Consider the following 25,627-nt stretch of genomic DNA (forward strand, 5'->3'; position numbering starts at 1 on the left):
CGTGAAATAGTCCTCTTCTGCACCACAAAACCTTTCTTTGATCCAAGCGACCCCAAGAGTTGGTCGTCTATCCGGAACTCTTTAGTGCGATGAAGGTAGAAAGACAACACTTTTTTTTGGGTCCAAACAATGGAGTCACTCCTCCTCTTTAGAGGGGTGCAGAGGAGAATAGAAAGTGGGCAAGATGATGGAGTGCCCAAAGTAGAATGGCTACTACATTTGGTAAGAAAGAGGCCCTAGTATGAAGCACTCACTTATCAGGGAAGATGGTCATGAAAGGAGGCTTGGATGACGGAGCCTACCATTCGCTCACCCTCCTGGAAGAAGTTATTGGCACCAAAAAGACTGTTTTGATGGTAAGCAGCCAGAGGGGACAATCGTGCAGAGGATCGAATTGAGCACACATGAGGAAGGTGAGAACCAAATTAAGGTCCCACTGAGGCATGATGAATGGGGCAGGTGGGTACATATGTCGAGCCCCTTAACAAATCTATTTATAATAGGGGAATTAAATAAAGAAGGTTGTTCTGGCAGCCTCAAGAAGGCCGACAGGGCTGAAAGATACCCTTTAAGAGTGCCCAGAGCAGAGCCCTGCTGGAAAAGGGTAAACAAAAAGAGGACCTGAGAGAGGGAAGCAGAGAGAGGATCACTAGACCTTTCTGTAAAATGTATTACAAATTGTTGCCACCGGCAGGCATACACGGTCTTCGTAGAGTGACTTGTGGCTGCCAAACTAACACTCCAGACTTTGGGAGGAAGGTTGAATGCTATCAACTGCTGCGACTCAATCTCCATGCAAGAAGGCATAGAGTTGACAGGTTCGAGTGGAGGACCCGCTCCTGCTGCTACAGCAGAAGATCCTCCCTAAGGGGCAGCCTGATCGGAGGACCAATGCTAAGTTAGAGAAGCTCGGTATACCACACTCTCCATACCCAGTCCGGAGCCACCAGAATGACTTAGGCCGGGTCACTCCTGATCTTCTTCAGCACTCTGGACAGGAGTGGTTTTGGTAGAAAGGCGAACAAGAGGCCTTTGCTCCACTCTAGGCAAAAAGCAGCGTCAAGCAAGTCCTGCCTCCGAAACTCCAGCCTGCAGAACTGCTGACATTGCACATTCTCCGCGGAGGCAAACAGATCTCCCCACTTCTGAAACAGACCTTGCGCCACCTCCAGATGGGGACGCCATTTGCGATCCACTAGTCAGGCACCAATGGCTCAGTTCATCTGCCCTGGCGTTCAGGGAACCTGGCAGGTGTTGAACTGTAGTGTAGTTCCTATATCCTTGATAGGCTCTGCGCATTGGAATAATATACACTGTAGTTGTGGCATAGGACTGAGGTCAGTATGCCTCTATTGAGTACATTAAACGTAATTACTTGTGTGTGCCAGCTAACTCAGAGTTTACTAGAAACTTCTTGAATAAACAAGAAGGGATTAGTTTCTGACAACCGTATAAACATGACAACTTTGTTTCCCTTAGAATCGGAACAGTCTCAGAATCGTGGAAACAATAGATAACAGTTTCATTTAGTCAATCGTGCATGCTTTGTTTCTACAGAGTTTACACAGAAATATGTAGACGGGCGTTTCAATAAAAAGAGTTTATTGAACAGTCTTATTTCTCATGCAAGAGATATGAACTGCTACAATCGTAAGACAGAATCCGAAGTATAATACGTACGGCGTTAGCAGTAAGATAAAATAATACTGTAATAGCATGGTTTGTTGCTATGACATATATTCATAAAAACACATACATAAATAACACAGGCTAATATGTGAATACTCGTCTGGTGCTTCTAGCTAATTCTACACCAGTGTACCTAACCTAAGTGTAGTACGAGGTAAGAAGTAGGTGCTGGTTTTCTATAGTCTAGTTTAGCTTTAGTTAGGATTGGTCTTGCCAAGATTTGCCAAAAGTCCCTCTAGGTTCTAGTCTGCTCTATACCTTAGAATGAGAGAGGTTAAAATCTCTTCCTGGGTCTCGATCTCTAACACCCCGCAAGGGGAGTAAGAAACACTGGAGCTGGATTCTCTGCAAGGAGGATGACAGCATCTGGTCAGTGCGTCAGACAGGGACTTGACTTCCTTCCGAACTTGCCGTGGCGAGCCGTGCAACTATGCAGCTGTGACTTGCCATGGCAAGTGAAGGTATATTTATACCTTGAAGGTGTTTAGGAATGCCAGTATTGACGTAAAAGTCGGGCAGAGGAACGTCATGAATGAACCCCTAAGGAATAGATGTTCATGCATAATGAATGAGTTCTTGGAGAAATCAATAATCCAAGCAAGGGGAAGTCCTAAAGGATTAAGAATCTGGTTTTCCAAGAACTTGTTGTGACGTGGATGGACGGATGTAGGCGGTCATGCCTGTATTTGGTTAGCATAGATAATGCCAAAATAAGGATTGGATTTCCATGCCTAAATAAGGATAATGTGAATTGTGCCTATATAAGGGCTTAAATAAGTCAGGAAACCTATATACGGTATCTAAATCGACACACAACAGAACCGCCAGGGAAATGCCCAGCTTTTTCAGACATGTCCAGAAATGCAGGGCCTTTTGAAAAAGGGTCCACAACTCCACCCTGCCCAGTTTGCTGCAGTACTACATTGTCTGTGAACACCGGATCTAGCTTTGCCCTGATGGAAGGAAGAAAAGCTTTCAATTCCAAGTGAATTGCTCAGAGCTCCAGCACATTGATGTGGAGTCCGGATTCCGACAGAGACCAGAGTCCTCTCATCTCCAACTCTCCCAGATGACACCCCATGCCTGGATGGATGCATCTGCACCTACTGTATGTTCTGGTAGGGGAAGGAACAGGAGTCTGCTTCTGACCCAACCTCAGTTGGTCAGCCACCACTGCAAGTCCTGTGCAGTTCTCTCCGAGAGCTGGACCATGTCAGAGAGATTCCCATGATGCTGCACCCTCTAGAACTTCAGTTACCACTGCAGAGCCCGCATATGCCATCTGGCATGTGTCACTGGCAGGATGCAGGAGGCTATGATGCCAAGCACCCTCAGAGTCATTCACACTGAAATCCAGGATCAAGGCTGACACATCGGTATCATAGCCTAAATATCCTAGACTCGAAGCTCGGGAGAATAGGCCAAAAACTGCACTGTGTCTAGAACAGCTTAGATGAAAGGGAGCATATGAGAGGTAGTCAGGTGTGATTTTGGCACGTTGATAGTGAACCCCAGCGAAAGAATGAGGTTCACAATAGTCTGGAGGTGGGAGAGGGCAGTCTGAGGTGAACTCACCTTCAACAGCCAGTCGTCACGATAGGGGAAGACTGGCAACCCTGATCTGCACAGATGAGCTGCGACCATCGTCATCACCTTGGTGAACACCGAGGGGTGCTGGTAAGGCCAAAGGGGAACACTGTGAACTGAAAGTGCTTGTTGCCTACCTTGAACCGCAGGTAACGCAGATGGGCAGGCAGCACAGAAATGTGAAAATAGGTGTCCTGCAAGTCCAAAACTACCATCCTGTCTTCGGGCTCTAGGGCAGGCAGAACCTGAGCACTTTGAACTTTTCCTTTTTGAGGAAGTAGTTGAGGGCTTGCAGACCTAGAATAGGACAAAGGCTCTTGTCCTTTTTCGTGACCAGAAAGTAGCCGGAATGGCAAGCACAGCCTACGTCTGGCGCTGGAACCCTCTCTATGGCTCTCTTGGCCAAGACAGTCCTGATTTCCTCCTCAAGCAAGTGAAGGTGGTCCTCCATCAACCAGTCAAAAGTTGGAGGCATGGAGGGAGGAGGGAGTAGCCCTTTCAAGACATCTGAAGAACCCACCTGTCCGATGCAATGTTTTGCCAGTGGTGTAGGTGATGACTGATCCTGCCACCAACTGGGCACCCATGATCTTGAAGGGATGGACTAGGAAGGTTTGGATGCTGCAGGGGGAGGAGTACACTGACTCGAGCTCTGGCAACTCAATTCACAGGGTAAAAAGGAGCCACACCAACGGCTGTGCAGAGATTGCTGAACTTGTGCAGTCTTGTGGTTGGAATATGGCTGGCGTGACTGAAAGCCTCTTATATGGCCACAAAAGGGGTGAAAAGCAGACGGGGACCGGTGGTCACTAAGAGGCCCAAGGACTTGGTCGTAGCCTGTGAGTCCTTAAAGTGCTCTAGGGCCATGACTGCCTGTTCTCCGAAGAGACGGGTGCCATCAAAGGGTATGTCTATAAGTGAAGAAAAGCCTGAAGTTCTCAGCCTGGCGCGGGGTCGAATAGCCACCGTCAATGACATTGCTCTGCCAAGCAAGTCCGTGGTGTAAAACCCAAAACGAATGGTGAATCTCTCCCATCTGATACTGCTTGGGAGAGAATTGGCTGGACCTCTTCTGGGACCTGACGCAGCATTTGCGCAATTGTTTCCCACATGAAGAGGGCAAAAGGCTCAATAGGTATGCAGTGTTCACCACCGCAATGCAAGGTTTCCGGGAAGAAAAAATGTTCTTGCCCCAACTATCCAGCCTCTTGGATTCCCTGTCTGATGGTGCGGAAGGGAGCGCACCTTGTGGGGTAAAGGCTTGGACCACCAAGCTCTCGTGGGTTTGGGTGGTTGGTGAGGAACTTTCGGTCGCTGGGTGCAGGGCGATGGCACAGGCGATTGTCCTATTCACAGGAGCCTCTGTGTTCGGCTTGGACCAGATCTCGAGAAGTACATTAGTCAAGGACTCACTGAAAGGCAGAAGGGGTTCCGAGGAGAAGACACCTGGCTGCAGGACTCCTGTCAATATGTTTGTCTTGACTTCCACTGAAGGGTGCTGAAGGTCCAGGACCTCAGCTGCCCTTCTCACCACCATAGCATATAACGGTTCCCCCTCCATAGCCACAGTAGGGGGAGAAAGCAGGCCAGAATCTAGAGAGGTATCCAGTCCACTGGCCTCACCCATTTCCTCATTCAAGTCCATTTCGTGCTCAGGCTAGTCTTTTATAGGGTCCATTGACGCCTCCCAAACTTCCTCTATTCCTAGCCCTTCAGAATAAGGCTGAGAAACTGACCTAGGACCAAAGGGTGCCGTTGGCACTGGGATTGACGTCAGATTAGGGATGATGCCACCGGGTGGCGCCAGGAGTCTCAGTGCAGGGGCTACACCAGGAAAAGTCACAGTGACACAACCGACGCCAGTCTGAATTCAACACCAGATCCACTGGGGTGCTTCGGCTCCAGAGCCGCCGACGTCGAAACTGATGGAGCCCCTCTGAGCCTCTGGGGCCTGAAGGTGCGCCGGGAGGGTCAGGTCACCCAAATATGAGGCATATAAGGTCATAGAATTCTTCAAGTTGGGCGGGGGTCGGTCCGGCTCCTGAAAAGGCAGGGAAGCGCAGAGCAGACCCAGGTGCAGGTTCCGCAGAATGAGGCCCAGAATGTCGAGACTCCTCTGTCACGTCGGCCGACGGACAGGGATAAGTTGATGTATGCTTCGTCTTCTTGTGTTTCTTGTGTCTCTTACCTGACCGACCCAATGACTTTGAGGGGGAGGACGATGACTTAGGACAATCGGAGCGGTGTGCAGACCTTCCTCTCAACCGAGAACGAGACCTCCAGGGCAAACGGTTTGGAGCCAAGCACCAGCCGCAAGTAGCTTTGGGGACTGCTCCCTCAAATCCTTCCGCCCCATGGCCCTGCAGTTGCAGAACGACTTTGAGTCCGGGTTGCGCCCCAGGCACCAGAGACAAATTAAGCGTGTATACGTCACCAACATGGTGCGATGGCAGGTGCCGCACAGTTTGGATCCAGTAGTCTTCTTCGACATTGTGGAAAAACCTACACACCAAAAATCTTCGCTAAAACATTGAAAAAAGCCTGTCAATGAGTGATAGAGGGTAGCTCTCTTCACAAATATGCACTAGCTGGCATGGAAAGAAAAGAATGGACGTCAGCATGCTGAGGTGGCGCCTATATAGGTGACGCAGGTGTCACATCCGGCGCGAGCGACGCTGACGATTTCACGTGGAGCCAACTGATGTTACCTATCAGCGTGCAAGGGTAATGCTTGGGCAAAAGTCTTCTGGATCCAGTCCGACGCATGGGAAATTCTGAGGCAAGGAACCTGCGGCTGGATGTCTTTATCAGATGCAGTCTTTAACAGCTAGATTACTAGGTGTTAGTCGTAGTCGGATGCACACCTAGATGGGGTTCAGGGAGCTTTAAATAATCTGCTGGGAAGATCACTGGGTGGTAGGGCTCGTTATGAAGTCCTGTTTGGGGTCCTGATGTGTGTAGCTGACCTAGACAATCCTGTGCCAGTGGTGGCAAACACCTTTTGATATTCGTTAACATTTGCTGTCTCACAGGAATTGAAAGCCTTCCGAAGGACAACAGCAACAAATTAAAGAAACGTTGAGCCACTGTGGAAATGTGTCCACAATCAGCCACTCCTGGCTGGTTTCCAAAGATTGGGGACCTAGTCCAGGACAAGATTGTGGACAAAAAAAGAATTTGGCCCATCATACAGAGCACCTGTGTCTGTATTGGCGGTTGAGGGTAGCAGAACTATACTTTTGCCGCCTCTTCCTGGTTGTAAAAACACAAGGTTTATGTTAATCGATCTGATCAAACCATACCATGTGGCCAGTACCACATAGTAGGCCACGAGGAATCCTGAGTAGTTGCCCGCCTCCTCATACCACTACACAGGAAATCCTGTTACAAACTTTAGCATCTGATACTGAAGCTCTACAACTTCCAGTCATATCAGCTAACATTCAAACTTCACACACAACTAGGGTGACCAGACGGATTTTCCCGGACGGTCCCCGTTTTTGGAGAAGTGTCCCAGGGTCCCGACACTTTTCTCCAAATTGAAGAAATGTCCCGGTTTTTGGGTAGTGTCTGGGTTACTTAAAGAAAAGTCCCAGTTTTTTGGTTGTGCCTCGTTTAGTATACACACCGGTGTAAAACAGATGTGCGCATACTTTCATTTCATTGCTGGAAAAGTTACAGCGTGAGGTCGCATAGGTGATTGTTGTAGCGGAAGGGAAATCTTTAAAGAGAGACAATTTCTCTCTGGATTTCCACTTCATTTTATGACACAAGACACAGCAAAAACGTCCTTGCACCAGCCATCAGGACAAGAGTGCCTTTGAACCCCAGTGACCAGCAAGACCCTGCTCTGCTCACAGGAGTCGGAGGTCGCCACCTACAGCAACATCCAGCCAGCCACCTGTTTAACCATGCTCTGCCCTTTTATGGAGCGTGCAAAATATATCAGAATCAAGCAGCTGCCAAAAGTGAAGGGGGCCTTGAGTGGAACCATCCTGCATGACCCTTCCCCAGCCCTAACAGCACCAGCAAGTCGTGACCCAGCCTCTTCATCAGAGCTTTACTCTTTTTTTCCACCTGTCCCCAAAAAATACCACCCATTTGTTTAATAGTTCATGGGCACCAGTCAAAGGTGCATGCGAGTGACTGATGAGCTGGAGGTAAGTTTGACAGAGGGCCTGGATTTGTAAGTAACTGAGGGAAGGAGGTAAATGTTACTGTTGTAGAAGTGAAGATGGACTCTTGAGGTGTTATGGGGCTTGGTTGGTGGTGGGCGGTTGGTCCCTCATCCAAAACGTTCTTAAGAAACTTATTAGGGCCTGAAGATTTTGCACCTTCCTCGTGCTTTGACACAGAGAACGGAAAATATACCTTGCAGCTCTGAGTCAGTTTTTCTCATCTAGTTTTCATGAGAAACAGCCTTAATCACGCATCATGAACTATGCTCGGCTTAACCATGCAGGCGATACCACGCACGTCTAAACCACAAATATGCCTTAACCACGCAAATGAGTGATTAAGACATATGCGCGATCTAGTTGCTCCTGTCGCCAGGCGAAAGTGCAGGAAGCAGGAAGAGCAAGGATCAGGACGAGGCAGAGAGGTAATTCAGGTTTTGTAGGGATGCGTGGGGTAGTTTGTAGGGGTTGTGGGGTAGTCAGGATTATTTACAGGGGTGAAGGGGGTCGGCGGTTTTAGGGCTCAGGGAAGGGGACAGAAGTGGGGGTAGATAATTTGGGTTGGGGGTAGTTTTGGGGGGTTGGGGTAGTTTTCAGGGCTGTGGGGTTAGGATTTTTAGAGCTCAGGGCAGGGGACAGGAAAGGAGCAGTTTTAAGGCTAAGGAGGCAGTTGGGCAGGGGAAGATGGGGTTGGGTTTCAGGGGCCGGGCTTGTTTTAGGGCTCAGAGAGGGGGCTGGGGTCAGAGTAGTTTTAAGGGGGCTGGGTTGTAGGGCTCAGGGTAGGGGGCAGTATAGGAGCAGTTTTCAGGTTGAGGGGGCAGTTGGGCTGGGGTAAGGAGAAGTAGGGATTTAAAGTTTAGGGAGTTTTTAGGGTTTAGGGCAAAGGGGCAGGAGTGTGATCTTTACCACACATGCCCATTTACCAAACATGTATTTACTGCAAAATTGCGTGGTACAGGCATGCGTATTGAAGGCATGCGTGGTAAAGATGTGGTCGGGGTTTAGTCTATGTCTCTGACTGACAGCTATTAAATAGTGGTACTTTTATGTTGATTGTTGCTACAAACTGTAGTCCTACTTCTAGGTCTATGGCCTGTCCCGGTTTTTTGTTTTGAGAATCTGGTCACCCTACACACAACTCCATAAAATTGTCAAATGTCGGCAACAAAGTTGTTTACTATGTTCCACCGTTGGAGTCAACTACAAGTTCAGTAATAGAGTGCTGGCCCTGTTTTCACACAAGCTTCCTCAGGCCACTTTATCAACATTGATGACTTTTCTTCAGATGTCAGATCCACCACCCTATGGAACTTGTGCATTTACAATTTGGCTCAAATAAACATATTTTGTTCCACCGTGGGTTAATATTTGGTTTTCACTTGTATTGCTTTTTGTTTCAATTTGGATTGGCTTTGTAACTGTGTTATTTAACTGTTAAATGGACACTATCTACCAGAATGCTCGGCAATTGAACCTGTAGTTGAGGTATTGAAGCGTCATTCGTCATCAGACAAAGTGCGACGAGACTTGTCTCTTCTGATAATTTCAGCATTCTGGTACTTGATGGAATTGTTTGGGATAAGGTACTTTTTGAAATCTTTGGACCAACAGAAATGCTACAAAGTCCTTATGTTTTTAAATTGACACTTCAAGATGTTATTACTCCTGGCATCTTTTCTAATGATTTGGATTTATATATGGTTAAGTCTATGCTCGCTGAGCTAGATCATTATACAGTTTGAGAATGAAGATATGTATATTGGAACTATAATTTTGATGAAATGTACTATTTTACCATTATGAGCACCACTCCTTACACAAAGCTAGTACTCCACGTGCAATTTTCAATTAAACATAATGGGAACATTATCCTACAACATCTGAGGGCTGTTCAAAAACATACACCAATAAGGTTGATATTTTCCTAGCTATAACCCAGTAGACGCAGTATCTTATTATTATAAACTCGTTCCTTCCCCAGCAAAGAAAAATATGCTGTAGGAGAGTAGGGTCTGCTATCCTATGGTCACCCCAAATTTTTGCTTTTTGCTTCACTGGTTTTCGACTATTGAGGCTGTGGGCCTGCTGATCAGACCCCCAGCCTGCTGTTCTCTCACTAAATTAATGATACATGTGCTATAGGTACATACCACAATTGGAAACGGACTCCTTGTCAGCCCCTGTATAATGCACTATAGGTGCCCAGGGCATAGGGGCCACCAAGGCCTACCAGGGGCTGCAGCATATCTTTTGCCACCCCTGGCTGGTTCTTAAATTGACACAACTGGCTGATCACTCAGCTGGGGTAAGGTGGTGTAATCACCCCTTGCTTAGATATAGTATACCTATATCTAAACCTATATCTGGACCTATATATATAAACCTGTGAGCCACTCCTATGGAAGGCCTCATCAATCCTGGAGGCAGAGTGCATGGTTTTATGTGAGATGGAGCTCTAGCATGAGCTGAGCCTGTCTGCAGCTGTCGGGAACAACTCCCTAAGCTGTTTCAGGATAATGCCATACCATATACTCTTAAGTGCATTATAATCCTCGCGGTTATATAGCAACTTTGGTTTGGCTTTATCAAAACATGTCGTGTAAGGTGTCATACGATTTGGAATACTATCCCCTCGCCAGTTCTGGCGACGGGGATAGCATTCCACCCCTCTAGAGGGGTAAGACATGTTACTTTACTTAAATGCGGTTAATTTCTAAAAGGACCTTGGATCCACAAAATGGATGCCTCTGCCACAGACACGAGTCTGACCCCCTGAAGCTGACCGAAACTCAGCCAAATGGGGCCTGGACAAAGGGTTTCCTGTCGCAGGGAGGTGTTACACCCCCCCAGACAGGAGATAGTGGATTGTAGCAGGGAGGTTTGAAAGAAACCAGACACTGCTTGGGGCGCACAAGGCTGCCCCATGCATAATCCGGCCAAACCGGTTCTGGGGCACTCCAGCCCTCGTGCCAGGGCGGCCTGGATCAAAGGAAGGGGGCGTATCCACCCACTTCCTGGGTCCCACCCATAGGGGGGGACCTAGCAGGTAATCCAGCCCCCAAAATTAGTAGAAGACTGGGAGCAGTGCCAATGCACTTCAGATTATCCTGATGAAACATAAGAAACGAAACTCTGGACCCTTCGCCATCCTACTCGACGTAGAAGCCCGAAGAATCTCCCTTGTGGTCAAGGAGTGACCACCCTGTGCAAACAGGCACCATCCAGCCATCGACGTCTGCTTTGTCGCAGTTCCCGCCGGAACTCGAGCGACAGAGATCGACGAGATCAAGCTTGCCTGCCTTCTAACAGCCCGATCCACAGTCCCTGCAGAGCTGAGACCCGTGGAGGCGACCGGAAGCGTGGGGCACGCCATCTTGGAAAGACCACGAGACGCTGACCGTGCAGCCCACGAGTGACCCTCGAAGCTGTACACCGGGGTTTGAGAAGCCCCAACCCTGAGCCACACTTGCACCGAAGTTCAGCCCTCCACACTCGACGAGTGCTGCGTGGGGCCCTTCTGCTTCTTTTGGCTCAACGCGTTGGCCCGGTCACTTGCCAGCCGGCTTGTGGCCCTTGTGCCGACGAAACTTGAAATTCGACCTGCGATTCCGGTTGCTCCAGATTTGCACCAGCTCCCCTGAAAAGGAGCCCCCACTCTGACCCTCCTGGTTCGAGTGAGAAGCAATCTCCCGGTTCCGCGTGGATTGCTTTTGCCAAGTGTTGTTTGCTCCAAACTTGAAGCCGACATCGCCGACGGCGAGAGCCTGCGTGGGACAGATCGTGACTCGCTCCTGGACGTCGTAGATGCCCCAGAGCCCATGTGACAGCGGAGAGAAGCTCCTCGACGACCACCTGATTGCGCCCGACATTGCCTGGTTCCGTCCTGGTTCCACCCTGGTCACTGCTGAGTGACCCAGACTCTGTCCCCTCTGCTTTCAGGTACTTTTCGACTTGAGTCCACCCTTGGACTCCACCGGACACTTCTCTTTCACCCCGCCTGCAGCCCTTTCAGCTTCAAGCACCAAGAGCCTGCGTGACGAAGCCTGACTCAACTTCGACCCTGTGCACCCGCGTCCTGTGGGTGAGGTAACTTTGCTCCGCCGGTGTTCCCACACTGGTACACATCTCTAGGGTCTGTGCCTTAAGTTTTGTTCCTCTAGGTTCAGCGGAAGTGTCCTTAAACTTTAACTTTATAACTTTTACGCACCATTGGTTAACATTGGTGCATGCGTGCGCTTTCTGCACTGCACCCGAATCCCGCGGGCTTTTCCCGACTTCAGCATTGCTTGTCCCGACTGCTCCCAGCGATTCCCTAGGCCCTAGGCCTAACCACTGTTCGATTGGTATCTCTTATACCACTTGTTTAGTATATGGTTTGAGTGGCCCCCCGCCCTCATCCATATTTGTGCAACTTTATATGTTTAAACTGTGCTTTTGATTTAACGCTTGTGCCCCTTTATTCATAAAGAATACTGGGGATTGTTTTTAGTAATAAATACATATATTTTTATAATATATACTTGTGTGGTGTCCTTTCATTTGATATTACAGGATTGTATGTGGTAAAACAGCTCGCTTAACACGACCTCTTAAGTTAAGCCTTTAGGCTGCTTAGTCCATGCTACCCCTAGGATAGCTTGTCTAATAAGGTTGACTTACAACCAGACACCATAAGGGATTGTTTGGTCTGATAACAGGTGGTTCCAGAATTGGAAACATCACCTATCAGGCCAACTTCTCACATTGGTGAGCAGCGGTGCGGATTTGAGCTTGCTGTTTTACCATTGCAATCTTTTATCAAATTGAAAGATCACATCAAGTACCTCCAGGTACATATAAATCAAAAGCTTAGCATATTTAAGTTCTACTGAACTTAGTAGTTGTAGATTAAAGGGATTAGCACACCCTGACTACAACTCACTAGCAAGGTACAGTAGGGAAACACTTAGTGTAGGTAGGTGCATCACTTACACCACACTAGTCATGTCTGACACAGGAAAAGCCTCAGGGTCTGTTCCTATGACAGTTGACCTTACCAAGGCAACTTCCAGTTATGACAAACTAACCCACAAAGACTTGGTTGCCTTGTGCATCTCAAGAGGGTTAAAAAGGGGCAGAAGTCCCACCAGTCCTTCCCTGATAGCCATTCTAGAACAGGATGACTTAGAAAAGGCGAATGCAGTTCCCTTAGAGTCAGGAGATGGAGTGAACCCCCCTGTAACTGATACCCCTCAAGAGGAAGAAGAAGAGGAGGAAGAGGAGGAGGAGGAGGACTCAGATGTAGAGGACCCAGAAAAACAGGACCAGAGGGGTAGCCAGGTCCTAGTTGCCAGGCTTAACCAGGCCAACTTAGACCTACTGGGAAATGGAGAGGGCCAGCACCTCCCCAGATCCCACCATGTCATTCTCCCAGGCAACAGAAGAGTGAGATCTCCCTCAGGGGACTCTCATATTTCTAGTGCCTCAAGAGAATCTCAGAGAGGTATGACTGCCTCTCAGAAGATAGAGCATAGGGCCAGAATGAGGGCTGTCAAACTCCAAATAGAGAGGGAGGAGGTAGCCTTGGCTCAAGCTAGACTTGCCTTGGCAAGAGAGCAGAAATTGTGTGGCTTAGATGCCACTGGTGGCAGCAATATTCCTAGAGAAAAAGACAGGAGCTATGATAATAGAAACCTGACAAAAATTGTGGCCCCCTACAAGGAAGGGGATGACATCCACAAATGGATGACTGCTCTTCAGAGAGAGCCTGCATGGTACAGCAGGTTCCTCAGGATCAGTGGGCTGCAATTTTATGGTACTCCTTTTCTGAGAAAGGGAGGGATAGACTCCTCACAGTTAGGCCTGAGGATGCCAAAAACTACTCTGTCTTGAAGAGTGCTCTTATTGAAGGGTTTGGCCTAACCACTGAGCAATACAGGTTGTTGTTCAGAGACACCCAAAAAGCACAGACTCAAGACTGGACTGATTTCGTAGATTGTGCCACTAAGGCTCTGGAGGGTTGGTTGCAGGGAAGTAAAGTTTCAGACTATACAGGATTGTACAATCTTATCATGAGAGAACAGATCCTTAATAACTGTACAAACCAGCTGTTGCATCAATACCTTATTGACTCTGATCTGACCTCTCCCCAAGAATTGGGAAAGAAGGCAGACAAATGGGTCAGAACAAGGATTAAGCAGAAACCCCAGAACCAAGGTCGTGACCAGAAGAAAACAGACCAGAAGGGTGGAAATCAGAAAGATAAAGAAAAAGACCAGAAGTCTTCAGGCCCCCAAACTAATAGTAAGGAGGGTGGTTCCCAAAATGGAAACAAGAAGAAGAAGAATAATGGCCCAAAGAAACCTTGGTGTAATACCTGCAAATCAGTTTCACACTGGGGCAGTGAATGCACCAAGACAAATCCAGTCCCCACCACTGCAGCTCCTAACGCAACTGCACCCCCTAGTACAGTCAGCAGTGGTGGAACACAGCCAAAGGGTGTAGTAGGGTTGACCCTGGGTACTGAAGTAGGATCTGGCCTAGTCAGAATCCCTACTCAGGCAGTTCTCCTATATGATGTGGACTTAACTTTGTCCACTACAGTAAGTCCCAGTAACCTGGGCAAATATAGGCAGACGCCTTTAATTAATGAGAAACTGGCTCAGGCCTACAGGGACACATGTGCCAGTGTCACAATGGTGACACCTGACTTTGTGGACCCTGGACAGATTGTACTAGGTGAAAGTTACCTAGTGACCAATGCAAGCAACTCCACTACTTCCCATAGTGTGGCAGTTGTGAACTTCTCCTGGGGAGGGGTAGATGGCCTAAAGAAAGTTGTTGTGAGTGCAGACCTCCCAGTAGACTGTCTGTTAGGCAATGATCTTGAAAGCTCAGTTTGGTCAGAAGTGGAGTACAGGACTCATGCAGAAATGCTAGGGATTTCAGCTCATGTCCTTGCAGTGACAAGGTCTCAGGCTAAGAAGTGCCTTCCTGAACCAGTGGTGGATCTTGGAACAATAGACCAACCACAACCCAAGAGAAGGAGCAAGAGAGGAAAGGCTGAGCCTTCCACCTTGCCCCAGGTTGAGGATCAAGTTTCAGAGGAAACTGATTCTGCAGTCCAAGAGGAGACTGTCTCTGAGGAACTTGAACCTGACCAGGTTGAGTTTCTGGGGACAGGGGGACCCTCAAGGGCAGACCTGAGGCAGGCTCAATTAGATTGCCCTTCCCTTGAACCCCTCAGACAGCAGGCTGCTGCTGAGGCTGCTGGGGATGCCCAAGGTACCCATACTGTGTATTGGGATGATGGACTCCTTTACTCAGAGGCTAGAGACCCCAACCCTGGTACAGCTAGGAGGTTGGTTATACCTCTGAAGTTTAGGGGCTTCCTCCTTACCTTGGACCATGATATTCCCCTTGCAGGACACTTAGGCCAGAACAAGACGTGGGACAGGCTTGTTTCACACTTTCACTGGCCTCATATGTCAGAAAATGTCAAGGAGTTTTGTCGCTCCTGTGTCACGTGCCAAGCCAGTGGTAAGTCAGGTGGCACAACAAAGGCCCCCCTCATACCACTACCTGTGGTGGGGGTACCCTTTGAAGGAGTTGGAATAGATATTGTGGGTCCCATGGATCCTCAAACAGCATCTGGAAACAGATTTATACTGGTGGTAGTGGATCATGCCACCAGGTATCCAGAGGCTATTCCCCTGAGGACCACCACAGCACCTGTGGTGGCAAAAGCCCTCATTGCAGTTTTCTCAAGAGTGGGCTTTCCAAAGGAGGTACTATCAGATAGGGGCACACATTTTATGTCTAGTTATCTGAAGGCAATGTGGAAGGAGTGTGGAGTAAACTACAAGTTTACCACACCCTATCACCCACAGTGCAATGGGCTTGTGGAGAGATTCAACAAGACCCTGAAGGGAATGATAAAAGGACTACCAGAGAAGCTTAGGCGGAAATGGGACATTCTTTTACCCTGCTTGCTCTTTGCTTACAGAGAGGTCCCACAGAAGGGGGTTGGCTACAGCCCTTTTGAACTTTTGTTTGGCCACCCTGTGAGGGGTCCATTGTGTTTGGTGAAGGAAGGATGGGAGTTACCTCACAAAAAGCCCAAACTAGACATTGTGGACTATGTACTTGGTCTCCGCTCCAGGATGGCTGAATACATGGAGAGAGCATCCAACAAGCATTGAAAATGCAATAGGTCTCGCAATAGAAGAGTTTTACATTTTTCATTTTGCAAATGGATGAGTGGCGTTGCGTGGATGAGTGGCGTTGCGTGGATGAGTGGCGTTGCGTGGATGAGTGGCGTTGCGTGGATGAGTGGCGTTGCGTGTGTGAGTGGCGTTGCGTGGATGAGTGGCGTTGCGTGTGTGAGTGGCGTTGCGTGGGTGAGTAGCGTTGCGTGGGTGAGTGGCGTTGCGTGGGTGAGTGGCGTTGCGTGGTTGAGTGGCGTTGGTTTTGAAAATAGCAAAATTAATAGCTTTGTCAGTTACAATGTCAATAGTTTTAACTTTCGCAAATGTGACACCTATATCATTTGTAATGCAATGTGTGTTGTATTTACATGACTTAGATGTATTGATATTACAAATAACAATGGCTTTTAATTTTGTAAATAATAAATACTGAAATAAAATGTATTGTAATTTATAATGGCAATAGCTTAAACGTTTGTAAATAACTTTTGTGAAGATTATGTTCAGTGTATTTTATTGTGACGAAAATTCAAGAACATTGCATTTGCACCTACACACACACACACACACACACACATATAGATGTGGTGGTGGTGGATCTAGGGGATATGGTGGTGGTGGATGTGGTGGTGGATGTGGTGGTGGTGATGGTGGATGTGGTGGTGATGGTGGTGGATGTGGGGGTGGATGTGGTGGTGGTGGTGGATGTGGTGGTGGATGTGGTGGTGGATGTGGTGAAAGTGGTGGTGGATGTGGTGGTGGAAGTGATGGTGGGTGTGGTGGATGTGGTGGTGGATGCGGTGGTGGATGAGGTGGTGGATGTGGGGGTGGTGGTGGATGTGGTGGTGGTGGATGCGGTGGTGGTGGTGGATGCGGTGGTGGTGGTGGATGTGGTGGTGGATGTGGTGGTGGTGGATGCGGTGGTGGTGGTGCATGCGGTGGTGGTGGAAGTGGTGGTGGATGTGTTGGATGTGGTGGTGGATGTGGTGGTGGTGGATGTGGTGGTGGTGGATGCGGTGGATGTGGGTGTGGTGGATGTGGTGGTGGATGCGGTGGTGGTGCCTTTTTTTTTTTTATGTGCTAAAGTAAGTTATTAATGCAATTTCGGATTAGGGGGGCATGACGACAGTGCATCTTTGCTTTGCACTTGGACATGCTGCAAAACATACTGTGTTGTATTCTTCTGTGAAATCCCCATGACATTTGGCAGTTAAAAGAATGTATTGAAAGAAATGTTCATCTAAATAAGATAATTAGTGTGCACGACATAATTCTGTAGAACTACAGATTCAGTTTAGGTATGCAGCCCTGCGTTACAAAATCATTTAGAACTGAAATGCAAGAAAGTTGCAGTTTGGCTTTGAAACGGATCAGAGAGGTGTCTGCGTGATAAATGAATGATGCATAGGAATGGACAGAATGGAAATGTGTTTCGAAGGACGTGCTCGGGGTGTGCATACTGGAAGCAGGGCGATGGATTCGAGGCTATGAGCGAGAGTGATGCCGAGCTCACCTCAAGGAGAGGGGGAGGGGCCAGGGCAGAAAGTAGGGAGGGGAGGTGTAAGTCGGCAAAGTCACACGGATCGAACAAACGATGAGTAAGGGAAGAATTGTTAAATAGGTTTAAAATGGAACAGGAAAAAAGAAACAAACTAGGGAAGGAAAGAAACGGAATCTGAAAGGAAAGAGAAAAAGAATAAAGGAAAGAGCAGAGGGAAAATACAAGACGGAGGGAAGGCAGAGAAGGGGAGGGGGGAGGAGAAATGCGACACGGCGGGCAGGGGAGGGGGCGGAGCGGGTTTCGGATTAGGGGGGCATGACGACAGTGCATCTTTGCTTTGCACTTGGACATGCTGCAAAACATACTGTGTTGTATTCTTCTGTGAAATCCCCATGACATTTGGCAGTTAAAAGAATGTATTGAAAGAAATGTTCATCTAAATAAGATAATTAGTGTGCACGACATAATTCTGTAGAACTACAGATTCAGTTTAGGTATGCAGCCCTGCGTTACAAAATCATTTAGAACTGAAATGCAAGAAAGTTGCAGTTTGGCTTTGAAACGGATCAGAGAGGTGTCTGCGTGATAAATGAATGATGCATAGGAATGGACAGAATGGAAATGTGTTTCGAAGGACGTGCTCGGGGTGTGCATACTGGAAGCAGGGCGATGGATTCGAGGCTATGAGCGAGGGTGATGCCGAGCTCACCTCAAGGAGAGGGGGAGGGGCCAGGGCAGAAAGTAGGGAGGGGAGGTGTAAGTCGGCAAAGTCACACGGATCGAACAAACGATGAGTAAGGGAAGAATTGTTAAATAGGTTTAAAATGGAACAGGAAAAAAGAAACAAACTAGGGAAGGAAAGAAACGGAATCTGAAAGGAAAGAGAAAAAGAATAAAGGAAAGAGCAGAGGGAAAATACAAGACGGAGGGAAGGCAGAGAAGGGGAGGGAGGAGGAGAAATGCGACACGGCGGGCAGGGGAGCGGGCGGAGCGGGGAGAGCGGCCTTTGAAGTGCACTTTACACGGCCGGCCGGCAGTGAAACTGAAAGCACGGCCGGCCGGCCGTGAAAGCCTTTGATGACGCAGCAGGGGGAACAGACGGCGAGAGGGTGTGAAAGCAGCAGGGGCAGGCAGGCGGCTGGGGGCATGTGCACGCGCTTTTAAGCGCATGCGCATTTAGCTTAAAAGTCACGGGCACTGCAAGGAATCGCCACGATTCCTTGCAAGTTAGGTAAAGAGTGGTTAAGCCCCCATAGTCTCGCAAGCTCGATGCGCATGCGCATCGACAGGCGAGACCTAAAAACCTGGAGGCCAGCCAAGAATTACAAAAAGCTTGGCATGACCAAAAGGCTGTACTGGTAGAGTTCCAACCAGGACAGAAGGTGTGGGCACTGGAGCCAGTGGCCCCAGCAGCACTCCAGGACAAGTGGAGTGGACCCTATCCTATCATTGAGAAAAAGGGAGAAGTCACCTATCTGGTTGATTTGGGAACCCCTAGGAGCCCTCACAGGGTAATCCATGTGAATCGTTTGAAAGCATTTGTCGACAGGGAGGACATGAGCTTGCTCATGGCCACAGATGGGGAACAGGAGGAAGAGAGTGACCCTCTCCCAGACCTGCTTTCTCAGAACCCTGATGATGGTTCAGTTGATGGAGTAGCCTTGGCAGGCAGCCTCACTGACCAGCAGCAGATGGACTGCAGACAAGTTTTGCAAGCCCACAGGCAATTGTTTTCACTCACACCCAGCCAGACTAACTGGTGCACCCATGAGGTGGACACTGGTGACAGTCTGCCTGTGAAGAATAAGATCTACAGGCAACCTGACCATGTCAGGGATTGCATCAAGGCTGAGGTGCAAATGATGTTGGAGCTTGGAGTGATTGAGCCATCAGAGAGCCCATGGGCCAGCCCAGTAGTCCTTGTGCCAAAACCTCATACCCAAGATGGCAAGAGAGAAATGAGGTTTTGCGTGGACTACAGGGGTCTCAATGCTGTCACTAGGACAGATGCTCACCCCATTCCAAGAGCAGATGAGCTCATTGACAGATTGGCTTCTGCCAAGTTTCTGAGCACATTTGATTTGACAGCTGGCTACTGGCAAATCAGACTAGCTGAGGAGTCAAAAGCCAAAACAGCATTCTCTACCCCTAGTGGACATTATCAGTTTGTGGTAATGCCCTTTGGTTTGAAGAATGCACCTGCCACTTTCCAAAGGTTGGTGAACCAAGTCCTTGCTGGGTTGGATGACTTTTGCGCAGCATATCTAGATGATATTGCTGTCTTTAGCTCCACCTGGGAGGATCACCTGATCCACCTGAAGAAGGTTTTGGAGGCTCTGCAAAAGGCAGGCCTAACTATCAAGGCTACTAAGTGCCAGATAGGGCAGAGTAAGGTTGTGTACCTGGGCCACCTAGTAGGTGGGGGTCAGGTTCAGCCACTGGAGAGCAAAATCCAGACCATACAGGACTGGGCTCCTCCAGTTACCCAGACACAAGTCAGAGCCTTCTTGGGCCTGACTGGGTATTACAGAAAGTTTGTGAAAAACTATGGGTCTATAGTGACACCATTAAATGACTTCACATCCAAGAAGATGCCAAAAAAGGTTCAGTGGACAGTTAGCTGTCAAAAGGCATTTGATGACCTGTAGAAGGCCATGTGCTCTGCACCTATCCTGAAGAGTCCTGACTACTCCAAACAGTTCATTGTACAGACAGATGCTTCTGAGTTGGGGGTGGGAGCTGTGCTCTCACAACTTAATCAAGATGGTCAAGACCAGCCCATTGCTTTTATTAGCAGAAGGCTGACCCCCAGAGAGAAACGTTGGTCAGCCATTGAGAGGGAGGCCTTTGCTGTGGTTTGGGCCCTGAAGAAGTTGAGGTCCTACTTGTTTGGAACTCACTTCCTAGTTCAGACAGACCATAAGCCCCTCTTGTGGCTCAATCAGATGAAGGGTGAAAATCCCAAACTGCTCAGGTGGTCCATTTCCCTACAGGGGATGGACTTTACAGTGGAGCACCGCCCAGGGACTGACCATGGTAATGCAGATGGTCTCTCCAGGTACTTCCACTTAGAACATGAAGACTTATCTGGTCAAGGTTAGTTTAATGTCCCTGCGTTTGGGGGGGGGGGGTTGTGTAGGAGAGTAGGGTCTGCTATCCTATGGTCACCCCAAATTTTTGCTTTTTGCTTCACTGGTTTTCGACTATTGAGGCTGTGGGCCTGCTGATCAGACCCCCAGCCTGCTGTTCTCTCACTAAATTAATGATACATGTGCTATAGGCACATATCACAATTGGAAATGGACTCCTTGTCAGCCTCTGTATAATGCACTATAGGTGCCCAGGACATAGGGGCCACCAAGGCCTACCAGGGGCTGCAGCATATCTTTTGCCACCCCTGGCTGGTTCTTAAATTGACACAACTGGCTGATCACTCAGCTGGGGTAAGGTGGTGTAATCACCCCTTGCTTAGATATAGTATACCTATATCTAAACCTATATCTGGACACATATAAACCTGTGAGCCACTCCTATGGAAGGCCTCATCAATCTTGGAGGCAGAGTGCATGGTTTTATGTGAGATGGAGCTCTAGCATGAGCTGAGCCTGTCTGCAGCTGTCGGGAACAACTCCCTAAGCTGTTTCAGGATAATGCCATACCATATACTCTTAAGTGCATTATAATCCTCGCGGTTATATAGCAACTTTGGTTTGGCTTCATCAAAACATGTTGTGTAAGGTTTCATACGATTTGGAATACTATCCCCTCGCCAGTTCTGGCGACGGGGATAGCATTCCACCCCTCTAGAGGGGTAAGACATGTTACTTTACTTAAATGCGATTAATTTCTAAAAGGACCTTGGATCCACAAAATGGATGCCTCTGCCACAGACACGAGTCTGACCCCCTGAAGCTGACCGAAACTCAGCCAAATGGGGCCTGGATAAAGGGTTTCCTGTCGCAGGGAGGTGTTACACCCCCCCAGACAGGAGATAGTGGATTGTAGCAGGGAGGTTTGAAAGAAACCAGACACTGCTTGGGGCGCACAAGGCTGCCCCTTGCATAATCCGGCCAAACCGGTTCTGGGGCACTCCAGCCCTCGTGCCAGGGCGGCCTGGTTCAAAGGAAGGGGGTGTATCCACCCACTTCCTGGGTCCCACCCATAGGAGGGGACCTAGCAGGTAATCCAGCCCCCAAAATTAGTATAAGACTGGGAGCAGTGCCAATGCACTTCAGATTATCCTGATGAAACATAAGAAACGAAACTCTGGACCCTTCGCCATCCTACTCGACATAGAAGCCCGAAGAATCTCCCTTGTGGTCAAGGAGTGACCACCCTGTGCAAACAGGGACCATCCAGCCATCGACGTCTGCTTTGTCGCAGTTCCCGCCGGAACTCGAGCGACAGAGATCGACGAGATCAAGCTTGCCTGCCTTCTAACAGCCCGATCCACAGTCCCTGCAGAGCTGAGACCCGTGGAGGCGACCGGAAGCGTGGGGCACGCCATCTTGGAAAGACCACGAGACGCTGACTGTGCAGCCCACGAGTGACCCTCGAAGCTGTACACCGGGGTTTGAGAAGCCCCAACCCTGAGCCACACTTGCACCGAAGTTCAGCCCTCCACACTCGACGAGTGCTGCGTGGGGCCCTTCTGCTTCTTTTGGCTCAACGCGTTGGCCCGGTCACTTGCCAGCCGGCTTGTGGCCCCTGTGCCGACGAAACTTGAAATTCGACCTGCGATTCTGGTTGCTCCAGATTTGCACCAGCTCCCCTGAAAAGGAGCCCCCACTCTGACCCTCCTGGTTCGAGTGAGAAGCAATCTCCCGGTTCCGCGTGGATTGCTTTTGCCAAGTGTTGTTTGCTCCAAACTTGAAGCCGACAGCGCCGACGGCGAGAGCCTGCGTGGGACAGATCGTGACTCACTCCTGGACGTCGTAGATGCCCCAGAGCCCACGTGACAGCGGAGAGAAGCTCCTCGACGACCACCTGATTGCGCCCAACATTGCCTGGTTCCGTCCTGGTTCCACCCTGGTCACTGCTGAGTGACCCAGACTCTGTCCCCTCTGCTTTCAGGTACTTTTCGACTTGAGTCCACCCTTGGACTCCACCGGACACTTCTCTTTCACCCCGCCTGCAGCCCTTTCAGCTTCAAGCACCAAGAGCCTGCGTGACGAAACCCGACTCAACTTCGACCCTGTGCACCCGCGTCCTGTGGGTGAGGTAACTTTGCTCCGCCGGTGTTCCCACACTGGTACACATCTCTAGGGTCTGTGTCTTAAGTTTTGTTCCTCTAGGTTCAGCGGAAGTGTCCTTAAACTTTAACTTTATAACTTTTATGCACCATTGGTTAACATTGGTGCATGCGTGCACTTTCTGCACTGCACCCGAATCCCGCGGGCTTTTCCCGACTTCAGCATTGCTTGTCCCGACTGCTCCCAGCGATTCCCTAGGCCCTAGGCCTAACCACTGTTCGATTGGTATCTCTTATACCACTTGTTTAGTATATGGTTTGAGTGGCCCCCCGCCCTCATCCATATTTGTGCAACTTTATATGTTTAAACTGTGCTTTTGATTTAACGCTTGTGCCCCTTTATTCATAAAGAATACTGGGGATTGTTTTTAGTAATAAATACATATATTTTTATAATATATACTTGTGTGGTGTCCTTTCATTTGATATTACAGGATTGTATGTGGTAAAACAGCTCGCTTAACACGACCTCTTAAGTTAAGCCTTTAGGCTGCTTAGTCCATGCTACCCCTAGGATAGCTTGTCTAATAAGGTTGACTTACAACCAGACACCATAAGGGATTGTTTGGTCTGATAACAGGTGGTTCCAGAATTGGAAACATCACCTATCAGGCCAACTTCTCACATATGCTAACAGATACCAAACTGGTGTACTCTGCTTCTTTTTATTTCCCAATTGTCAATACAAGGATTTAGCAATGCTGACTTTCAGTTCAGTTCAAAAGCTTTATTCGCTTTGTAGAACAAACCATACAAGCAGAACAAATTTACATATGTAGCATACATTTCTAAAATTGCATCAAAATCACTAGGTCTAAAAGCTATCTAAAAACCATCGTAAACATAACATATATTATTCTAAAACACAATTTGACCAGTAAAGTTAGGATTTGGACGATACACATACTGTTGCCTGATAAAAACTAAATTCATTTATAATACATACAAATATACATACGGATATACAGACAGGAAGCCAAAGTTAGAACAAATCACGGTCAGATGTATCAAATGACTATGGCTTTCCTGGCAGCTGTACATTTTAGTATATATGATGCTACGAAAAAACAGGTATCCAAATCCTTTACGGAGTATAATAGCTGTAAAGCATTCTTCGTAGAACGAACATTGTTTTTTAAAAAGATGGGTTTTAGGTATATTACCCTAAAAGAATGATAACATTTGCAAAACAATAAATGACAGGAACTCTGGCGTGAAATGTTATCACAGGGGCATACGGTATCAGATCTGGCTTTAATTACGGGGAATGCAACAAGATGGTGTACAATTCCCAGCCTTAAGCGTGTTAAAACAAACCGGTGGGAATTACGAGTGACGCCAGAAAGATAAGGTTGGAAACCGGTGATTAAATTGCAATCCCGGTAAAACATCACGGATTGTAACATTCCGGACTCCCTTTCACAACTCTCCTTTTTATAATTTAAAAACCTTTGTTTTATGACATTTTTGGGGATAGAAACAACAGATTTGGGATCAAGAAATATGTCATGCTGAAATCGTAGATGAAACCAACAGTGTATATACTTGAGCCACATGATACGAGAGGAGTGGTCCAACCTGAGGCAGTCAAGGATTTTCTCCTGGGTGAATTGTGTTTCAGTCTTGGCCCAGATTGAGCGCCATAGCAGCAGAGGGCGTAGTGCTGCTAGGTCCGAGATAAATTTGATTCCGACTTCTTCGTGGATCAGTTCTACTGATGCTGAGGGTGGCACACATAGCAACTTTCTGAGGAACTTGTTTTCATCTCTCTGCACATTTGGACCAACGTAATGTCCCCGCACCGTACAGCGCTGATGTGACACATCTTACATTATAAATGTTCATCATGTCTTTGATACTCCTCACCCCAAGTTTAGATGAAAATTTAAAAATACTGTTGGTGGACCTCATCATTTTTAAACTGATGTTATCGAACTCAGGTTGCCATGTCCCATTGTTTGCATATGTAATTCCTAAATAGCAAAAGGTTTTAACTTGTGACATCTTAACCTTTTCTATAAAGAAGTTGGAATTTGCTTTCTTGGCTTTCAACCCACAAGACATTACAAAGGTTTTGGATTTGTTTACAAGTAGTTTCCTACTTTCAATAAACAACATAAATCTGTCGATAAGGCGCTGTAGACCAATCTGTGTGCGGGACAATAGCACTGCGTCGTCCGCATACAATAAAATTGGGGCCGGTTTCCCTCCTATCAGTGGTGCATCTGCGGGAATCTGGCACAAAATGGAATCAATTTGGTTGATAAAAAGGGAAAATAAAAGGGGGGCCAGGACACAGCCCTGGCGGATGCCTCTTGAAACTTTAAGGAAGGAGGTGCATTCGCCTAGGGAACCGTAGCGCACCTTGCATGACAATCTCTCGTAGAGCCTAGCCAAGAAGTGTACAATCTCCTTGGGTGCTCCCGACTCTATCAGAACCCGCCATAATATAGAGTGGTCAACCAAGTCAAACGCACTACTCAGGTCCGCGAAACAAAGAAACAGGCTACTTTTTTGACTACCGTACATTTATTAATTAAAAGATCTAAATTGACGCACTGTTCTAGTGTGCCCATGCCTTTCCTGAAACCGTATTGAACCTTGGTTAAAATATCCTTTTCATTTGCCCAGGTTTCCAGTCTCTTCAGCATGATTCGACTCATTACCTTGACTGATGCATCCAGCAATGAAATGGGGCGATATTTACACGCCTCCGATTTACTGCCTTTCTTGAATAGTGGTATGATGACCGACTGACCCCAAGAAGGTGGAAAACATCCCTCTGCTGCTGCATTGAAGACCCTCACTAGAATGGGCGCCCACAAATTCATTTCGGTTTTAAGTAGGTCTATAGGTACTCCGTCTGGGCCCGGAGCCTTTCCTCCTTTACTGTTGAGCAGGCCTTCATAAACCTCATCCAGGCTTATTCCCAATGGTAAGGGCAACCAGACAGAAACCTCATGTGCCGGAATTTCTAAGGACTTCCCTTCAGGGTTGAAAATATTTGTATAGTGTTTTATCCATGCATTGCAGGCTACATAAGATGTTAATTCCGGGATGCCCTCTGTATTTAAAAAGGGGCTGTTAATAGTCTCCCAGTATAGTTTGCTGTTTTGTGTTTCCGCTGCTAAATTTAGATTATGCCATGCTTCTTCTTGCAGGACCTTTTTCCTATTGGAGAGGGCCACCTTGTAATTAGCACGTAATATTTTGATGTTAGTATTATTGCGTGGTT

At 48.0% G+C, this 25,627-nt stretch overlaps 1 protein-coding gene across 3 annotated transcripts in view; it reads right to left on the reverse strand.

Moving 5' to 3' along the window:
• The window catches only part of LOC144783812 (cyclic nucleotide-binding domain-containing protein 2-like), an 832,431-nt gene that overhangs the window by 447,830 nt on the left and 358,974 nt on the right, over window positions 1–25,627 (reverse strand). The gene's annotated exons all lie outside the window — the stretch shown is intronic.

This window comes from Lissotriton helveticus, chromosome 10, assembly GCF_964261635.1.
Source record: "Lissotriton helveticus chromosome 10, aLisHel1.1, whole genome shotgun sequence".
Lineage (NCBI taxonomy): Eukaryota > Metazoa > Chordata > Amphibia > Caudata > Salamandridae > Lissotriton > Lissotriton helveticus.